Raw genomic sequence first — 9,067 nt, forward strand, 5'->3', positions numbered from 1 at the left:
TGAGGTTTTGTACTGATACAATGTTGATACAATGCTTTTAAAATGGTTGTGAAAGATATTTTATGGTTTTTCAAAAGTGAAAAATTGTTCAAATTTTACGGTGTTACAGTTATGCTAATAATCATCATGTTAGTGGGAGCATGCTAATTATGATAAGTGTTGCAAGTTAGCAACGTTAATTAAAGAAAACAAAAGTTTCAATTGGGAAAAGTTGTTTTGCTATAATTAAGGGAGAGGAAATTATACTTCATTAAATTTTAAAAGCTTAGATTGAGATTTTAATCATCTTTAGTCAAGGATATATATATATATATATATATATATATATATATATATATATATATATATATATATATATATATATATATATATATATGAATTTTATGTTGGAATGGTTCAACATAAGGAAATTCTATATATATTGTGTTCTTAAATTCGATTATGATTACGCCATTCCTCTTCATAGTCAAAATTTGAAAACATGGAAAATAAGTAAAAAATTATTGTAGCAAAAGACTAATCTAGGATCATGTCTTTATGTGAGACATCAAGAATCTTGTCCCATATGCTTCAGATATAAGATTGATTACATGTGCTATAATATTTATCCTTTCTAAATTTTCCTAATGCCTAGGGCATTAAGAGGGGAAAAGGTCTAGAATTGGGTATGACTAAAATGATTAAGCAATTGTTGAGGACAATCTGAGGTTTTACCAAAGATTGGTTGCTCATGGACAGTTGGAAGTATGGTGTAAATTTTTGGAAATGACCATGTTGACATATTCTGAAAAGAGGCCACTCTTTTTTCAGAAGTGATAGTCAAAACAGGAATATGGAAATGCCTCCATAGGTGGAAGTTATTCAATCTGTGTAAGATTAGAAAACTTAATGCAAGGAGGATGTTCAAAACAATGTACTTTAAATTGGAGACTTCGTGTAACACTCTAAAAATTTCAAACAATTTAAACTTTTCAAAAACAACCCGGTTTCATAAAGTTATTACATAAAGGTTTTCAATACAATTATTATCAGAGTCTTCCCAGAACCACATCATAAAACATAATTATGAGGAGCGGTACGATCACGCCTTTGCCTTGCCACGGTCTCCTGAAGAACCTGAAAAACATTAAACCACAACTGTAAGCCCGAAAGCTTAGTGAGATACCCCCAAAATACCAACCACATATACCATACACGCACAACATGCCATATCATAACAGAACAGAGAACAGCCTTGCACTTCGGGTCTACTGTGTGACTGGTCCGCCGCACCGGCCTTCAGTCCACCTGGTCCACCCTCCGAGTCTAGCCATATACATCGAGTCTACAGTGTGATTGGTCCGCCCGCACCGAGCCTTCAATCCACCTTTTCCACTCTCTTAGTCTACAGTATGACCGGTCCGCCCATACTGAGCCTTCAGTCAGTCTGGTCCACTCTCCGAGCCTCAGCACGTCTAGTCTGCCCTCTTGGGGCCTACAGCCTATCCGGACCGCTCGCTGGGCCTTCGGGATAACCGGTCCGCCCTGGGTATGTTGGTCTACAGCACAAAGCAGGACCCGCCTCAACCCAACCCGAGTCCAACAACCATGTGCACATAAACATTCAATCATATAACAATTCACATCCAATCAAACCGATCTAGCAGATCACATAGCATAACATCATCCTAACCAGGATACCGACCTAACCGGTCACTAGCATATACCATCCTAATTACCAGGATGCAATCATAGCAAAGCAATAACATAACAACGATACCCGGATCACAATCCGATAAAGGGTCAGCCTTAGTGCCGTAGACCCTGTCGATATAGTTAGGATAACTCACCTCGCAACTGCCGACTGAAAATATAAGACCGAGCTGTTCCGAGACCACTGACACGATCTCCACCACTAGCCAACACCAACACTGAACTCAAAACAAATGCTAACAATTACCAAAATGCTCCTGGAAGTCAACTGGTCAACCCTTGGTCAAAGTCAAAGTCAAAGTCAACCTCCTGACTGACTCTACTCGTCGAGTCAACCCGATGACTCGTCGAGTCCCCATGGTCAGAACTTCCCCAATCCGGGACTCAACTCGCCGAGTCACCCCGAGACTCGCCGAGTCCCACAACTCTGAGTCCCCTCGTACTCAACTCACCGAATCCTCCCTTGACTCACCGATTCACGGCTCAACTAGAAGAAGGCTAGGACCTCACGACAAGACTCGTCGAGTCCAAGAACAGACTCACCGATTTGTTCTTCCAACTCATCGAGTTCCTGCTCATCTTCAAGCAACTCGTCGAGTACACCCTTGTGACTCGTTGAGTACCCCTAGATCTTAATCCATACAGAAGCTTTCCAGGCCATGCAGATGATCCAAACCATAGATCTACCCTTCTACAACCCATCCATCACGTAAAGTGTCAAACTTTACGTGAATCCAAAGAGATCTAAGCATATAACACTCTAGGGTTAGGGTTTGGGACAAGATGGCTTCACCAACCACTCAAGAACATGGACTTTAATGTACTTTAGACCTTCTCCATTCCAGATCTGAGGTAGCAACCTCAGATCTAACCTCCAAACTCAAAGTATCACAAGCTATTCTTTCCAAATACTCCAAAATGATGAATCTAGATGAATATCAGCCCAAGCAACGAAATAATACCTCAAAAGAGAGCTCCAACAGAAGAGAAATCCAAATCCTTGCAAAGCCCCTTACTCCAAGCCTCTAACTCTCCAATATCTCTTCCAAAATCTATTCTCCAAGGTTCAAATGCTCTCAAAACACTCACAAACGCGCCTTAGGGTTTTCTAGACCTCAAGAGAGGGTAAAAAGGCTAGGGAGAGGGTATAATGTCCTTTATAAAGGGCTCGTCCTCCGAAATTAGGTTTTTCTCCACATAGCACCAACTCACCGAGTCCAGCCACCGACTCGTCGACTTGGCTACTTAACACGCGACCAGAATCGCGACCCTACTCGCCGAGTCCACCCATGGGCTCGCCGAGTTGCCCATTCACATTTTCACTTTGAACCCGGAACTTACACTCCTGAACTTGGGATGTTACAATTCTCCCCCACTTAAATTAGGCTTCGTCCTCGAAGCCTGCGGCAACGCAACTCCAAAACTACTCTCGCAATGCACCACATGGCATTAACTAGACCAAGTTCCTCAAAACACAACCACCAAAACCCAAAACCCAACTTTCCCCTCGCGGTGTCCTGACGACCGCTTCAAGCCAGCCACCGTCCTCATCCTCTGATAACCACACTTATCAACCGAGTACCACTCCATGATACTTCACTCGCTCCAAATCACAACAATCACTTGACTCATACGAGCTAGAAATAACCCTGAACCACCGGGATCCCGATCTGAGTCCAACTTTATCCACTCCATGCTGACAGGATGACACATCCTTCAGCCTCAGAGCAACTCCCACGAGTTCTCCTCCACAATCTCATACCCATGTTGAACTGGCTCTAGCATCCTCGGGTTGGGAAAACCCGATACACTGATGACACCTCCAAACATCCCCCGGGATGAATTACCACTACATACATAATTCCTTGGCCAAATCAAACTGGGAATCCAAGACTCCATCCCTACATCCCTTCCGAGCCTCTTGGCTCTATACCCTCGGAATCCCTTCCGTGACCTCAACAGACATCCAACCCGGATGTGATTCCATACCATCGTCGCAACACACTGCTCAAAACCATAATTGGAACACCCCAATCATAACTCCGCACTACTGCGTTCACTTCCGTGAACTTACACTCCCTCTTGGAGCTACATTCCTTTCCCTTTCCTTACCAAGGAAATCCACTTGGCTGCCTTGACACTACCACAAGTGCCACGGTTCTCACCCAATACTACACCATTCCCTTATAGCATAACCGTTATCTCATGCACCACACATGCTCTGAATCCGCTCGCAAGGACTCTCGAGTCCATGCACCACCTTCTGCTAATCACGATAAATACCTGGGGCCAGACCTTCTGATGCTATCGCATCGCGACATACTCATTCCAAATCCTCATACAGATCTATCAACACATGCAGAGTCTTCAGCATGACTAGACCGCCTTATCAGGCCTTCAGCCAATCTGGACCACTCTCAGAACCTTCAGTAGGTCTGGACCGCCCTCCAGGGCCTTCATCCTGTCTAGACTGTCCTCCGAGCCTTCGGTCTGACTGGTACGCCCACCGGCCTTCAGTCTATCTGGTCCGCTCAACTAGCATCCAACATCCCGAATTATCCCTCCTAAAAAAATTCTCACATGCATACTGTTCTAGCCCTCTAGGTTCTCCGAACTCTGACTCCATCCTACATACTCAAATTCGGCCTGATCCCAGGCCTTCCACAATCAATCACCCCTTTCTCACAAAACTCTTGGTCTGTATCCCGCCCCGTCTGCCTATCACTTGCTCATACTAGCCTACACTCTTGGCTGACCGAACCGCTGCTGAATCCCCAACAGCTAATCGACTACTCATGCTTATCGATCTTTCGGAGAATTTCCAATTCTCCCCCACTTAGATCACTGACCACCAACCACCTCGCCATCACCGACAACCCTACACAACACAATCCCTTACACGCGAACTGATTCCACTAGAACGAGCAACCTTCACAAAATTACATATCAGCACAGATCATCTCGGACATCGAAAGAAACCCAACACTCAGCAAACCACTCCTCAGACTACAGATGTTACCCAACATTCAGACCAAAAGACGGATTTCCCACTAAAAATCCTCATGAATGATAACCAACGAAATTCCCAATACCAAAACCCTTAACAATACCAAAAATCACACAACGAGACTACTAGATAAACAATACTCCAAAATAATCGCAAGATAACAAGATATCAAGAAAGAAACATACCTGCAGATGCATCTGGCACTACCCTGACCTCCTCTATTGTAAGCTGAAAAGAACGACCCTAAGCCCTTTGGGGCTCCGCTCCACCCTGACCTCCACCCGAAATCCTCAAAGTGGCCGGTGCTGGAGCCTGCACCGGTCTTGTAGCAAGTTGTGGACAGTTGACCCTCAAGTGTCCAACCTGATGGCATTGATAACAAATCCTCAAATCCTGAACTGGGGTTGTCTGCCGACAATCCTGCGCATAGTGCCCCTCCTTTCCGCACTTGCGGAATGCACCACCGGACCTACAAACTCCGGTGTGACCCTTCCCACACTTCCCACAAGCGCGGCTGCTCTGATCTCCCAATCTAGAATCAACGGTCTTGAACCGCTTCGGCGCCGGCTGCGACTGTGTCGGGGCCTGCCTCTGCTCTCTCAACTGCAACTCAATCTCTAACTCACGCCGCCTGGCGGCCTCCTGCAGCTCTAACAAGGTCTCGTACCTCTGTATAGACACAAACTGCCTGATATCCCTCTTGAGCATACTCAGATATCGAGACATCTGAGCCTGCCCCAAAGCAAACTCAGGGCAAAACATCGCCCTCTCAGTGAACATCCTGGTGATCTCCGTCACCGACTCTGAATCTTGCTTCAGCTCCAGGAACTCCTGAGCCAATCTCTCCCTCTCAACCCACGGAACTTAACGAGTGCTAAACATCTCCCAGAACTGATCCCAAGAAACTGCAGCCCTCTGCGCATCCGAATATGACCCCGTGGTCAATCTCCACCAATCCTTCGCCCCGAGTCTCAACAGGTTCAGAGCATACCTCACCCTCTGATCAGCAGGGCATGAACACGTGAAGAAACACCCATCCATGTTCGACAACCATCTCATAGCAACGATCGGATCCTGAACCCCATCGAAGGTAGGGGGCTTCGTATTATCGAAGTCCCGATACTGAAAACCGCGACCGGCTCCTCCTCCTGCCGCTGCTACAGCCGCTGTAGCCGCCGCGGCAGCCATCTCTATGAGAGCCGCATAGCGCTCATCAAAATACTCAACCATGGCGGTCTTGATCAACCCAAATAGTTCTAGCAACTCGGCCCGGAACAACGCAGCAACCTATCATGCAGGATCTCACGAATCCTAGCGTCCAACTCGCCTGTGCTCATCTGACCAATAACCTCGGGCGGTACTGACCCACCCTCTCTTGATCCTGATCCCGATCCGGATCCACTCCCAACAAGCCTCGTAACCACCATACTGAAAAACACCGTAAGATCTCAGATACTTCCCACTAACCCGAGAACCAACCCCCAACCCAACCCTAGAGGTTGTGGCTTCTTTGATACGCGTATGGGTCCTGTGCTTTTAGTAGTACGGGCCCATACTACCTTCCACACCTACCCATATTTATATCAAGTATTCCACAACACCCTAGTGAAGAACATACGTAACAAGCACTCAACCCTCACTCCTAGAGGAACACAGGAAATCTCCCACAGAAGAAACCCTAGGCTAGCAGGCATCATAAATCAGGAAACATTATCATGAAATCTTGAAGATCCCTAGCCTAGTACTAGCATGCTGTTCTATCATAGCTCAAAAACAAATATCATGTATGGTATTTTGGGGTTACTTACTGGCTCCGGCTGATCGTACCCCTGCGTCCTCTTTTACTCATTTTGAAAACCATTTTAAATTCTCTTTTGAAAACTCTCCTTGATTTGAGACTGGATTCACACGAATGTTCCTCCAATTCACTCAAACCAAGGCTCTGATACCAACTTGTAACACTCTAAAAGTTTCGAACAATTTAAACTTTTCAAAAACAACTCGGTTTCATAAAGTTATTACAAAAAGGTTTTCAATACAATTATTATCAGAGTCTTCCCAGAACCACATCATAAAACATAATCATGAGGAGCGGTACGATCATGCCTTTGCCTTGCCAAGGTCTCCTGAAGAACCTGAAAACATTAAACCACAACTGTAAGCCCAAAAGCTTAGTGAGATACCCCCAAAATACCAACCACATATACCATTCACGCACAACATGCCATATCATAACAGAACACAAAACAACCATGCACTTCAGGTCTACTGTGTGACTGGTCCGCCGCACCGGCCTTCAGTCCACCTAGTCCACCCTCCGAGTCTAGCCATATACATCGAGTCTACAGTGTTATTGGTCCGCCCGCACCGAGCCTTCAATCCACCTGGTCCACTCTCTGAGTCTACAGTATGACCGGTCCGCCCGCACTAGGCCTTCAGTCGGCCTGGTCCACTCTCCGAGCCTCGGCACGTCTGGTCCTCCCTCTTGGGGCCTACAACCTATCCGGACCGCTCGTTGGGCCTTCGGGATAACCGGTCCGCCCTGGGTATGTTGGCCTACAGCATAAAGCAGGACCCGCCTCAACCCAACCCCAGTCCAACAACCATGTGCACATAAACATTCAATCATATAACAATTCACATCCAATCAAACCGATCTAGCAGATCACATATCATAACATCATCCTAACCAGGATACCGACCTAACCGATCACTAGCATATACCATCCTAATTACCAGGATGCAATCATAGCAAAGCAATAACATAACAATGATTCCCAGATCACAATCCGATAAAGGGCCGGCCTTGGTGCCGTAGACCCCGTCGATATAGTTAGGATAACTCACCTCGCAACTGCCGACTGAAAATATAAGACCGAGCTGCTCCAAGACCACTGACACGATCTCCACCACTAGCCAACACCAACACTAAACTCAAAACAAATGCTAACAATTACCAAAATGCTCCTGGAAGTCAACTGGTCAACCCTTGGTCAAAGTCAAAGTCAAAGTCAACCTCCTGACTGACTTTACTCGTCGAGTCAACCCGATGACTCGTTGAGTCCCCATGGTCAGAACTTCCCCAATCTGGGACTCAACTCGCCGAGTCACCCCGAGACTCGCCGAGTCCCACAACTCTGAGTCCCCTCGCACTCAACTCACCGAATCCTCCCTTGACTCACTGATTCATGGCTCAACTAGAAGAAGGTTAGGACCTCACGACAAGAGTCGCCGAGTCCAAGAACAGACTCGCCGAGTCCAAGGCTATCTTCAACCAACTCGCCGAGTTGTTCTTCCAACTCGTCGAGTTCCTGCCCATCTTCAAGCAACTCGCCGAGTACACCCTTGTGACTCGCCGAGTACCCCTAGATCTTAATCCATACAAAAGCTTTCTAGGCCATGCATATGATCCAAACCATAGATCTACCCTTCTACAACCCATCCATCACGTAAAGTGGCAAACTCTACGTGAATCCAAAGAGATCTAAGCATATAATGCTCTAGGGTTAGGGTTTGGGACAAGATAGCTTCACCGACCATTCAAGAACAGGGACTTTAATGCACTCTAGACCTTCTCCATTCCAGATCTGAGGTAGCAACCTCAGATCTAACCTCCAAACTCAAAGTATCACTAGCTATTCTTTCCAAATACTCCAAAATGATGAATCTAGATGAATATCAGCCCAAGCAACGAAATAATACCTCAAAAGAGAGCTCCAACAAAAGAGAAATCCAAATCCTTGCAAAGCCCCTTGCTCCAAGCTTCTAACTCTCCAAGATCTCTTCCAAAATCTCTTCTCCAAGGTTCAAATGCTCTCAAAACACTCACAAACGCGCCTTAGGGTTTTCTGGACTTCAAGAGAGGGTAAAAAGGCTGGGGAGAGGGTATAATGTCCTTTATAAAGGGCTCATCCTCCGAAATTAGGGTTTTCTTTACACAGCACCAACTCACCGAGTCCAGCCGCCGACTCGCCGAGTTGGCCACTTAACACGCAACCAGAATCGCGACCCTACTCGCCGAGTCCACCCATGGACTCGCCGAGTTGCCCATTCACATTTTCACTTTGAACCCTGAACTTGCACTCCTGAACTTGGGATGTTACACTTCGTTTCCATGGAATTAATCTCCATTCGAATACTTTGTAATGTCTGTTGCCAAGTCTTTGTGATTTGTGCATAGTCATTTACAAGAGGATCAATGCATATAAATTTAGAATCTAACAGATTTCGTTAAACGGCATGAATTTGGAATTCTTACATTTACCGTAAGGATTTGGGTTTGTGAAATGAGCATCATTGGAATCATGTTCAATTGGTCTATTTTACAAAGTAAGGATCATAGACAAACATAGTGTGCATACTTGGTGT

The sequence above is a fragment of the Lactuca sativa genome, chromosome 5 (genome assembly GCF_002870075.4).
Source record: "Lactuca sativa cultivar Salinas chromosome 5, Lsat_Salinas_v11, whole genome shotgun sequence".
In the NCBI taxonomy this organism is placed as follows: domain Eukaryota; kingdom Viridiplantae; phylum Streptophyta; class Magnoliopsida; order Asterales; family Asteraceae; genus Lactuca; species Lactuca sativa.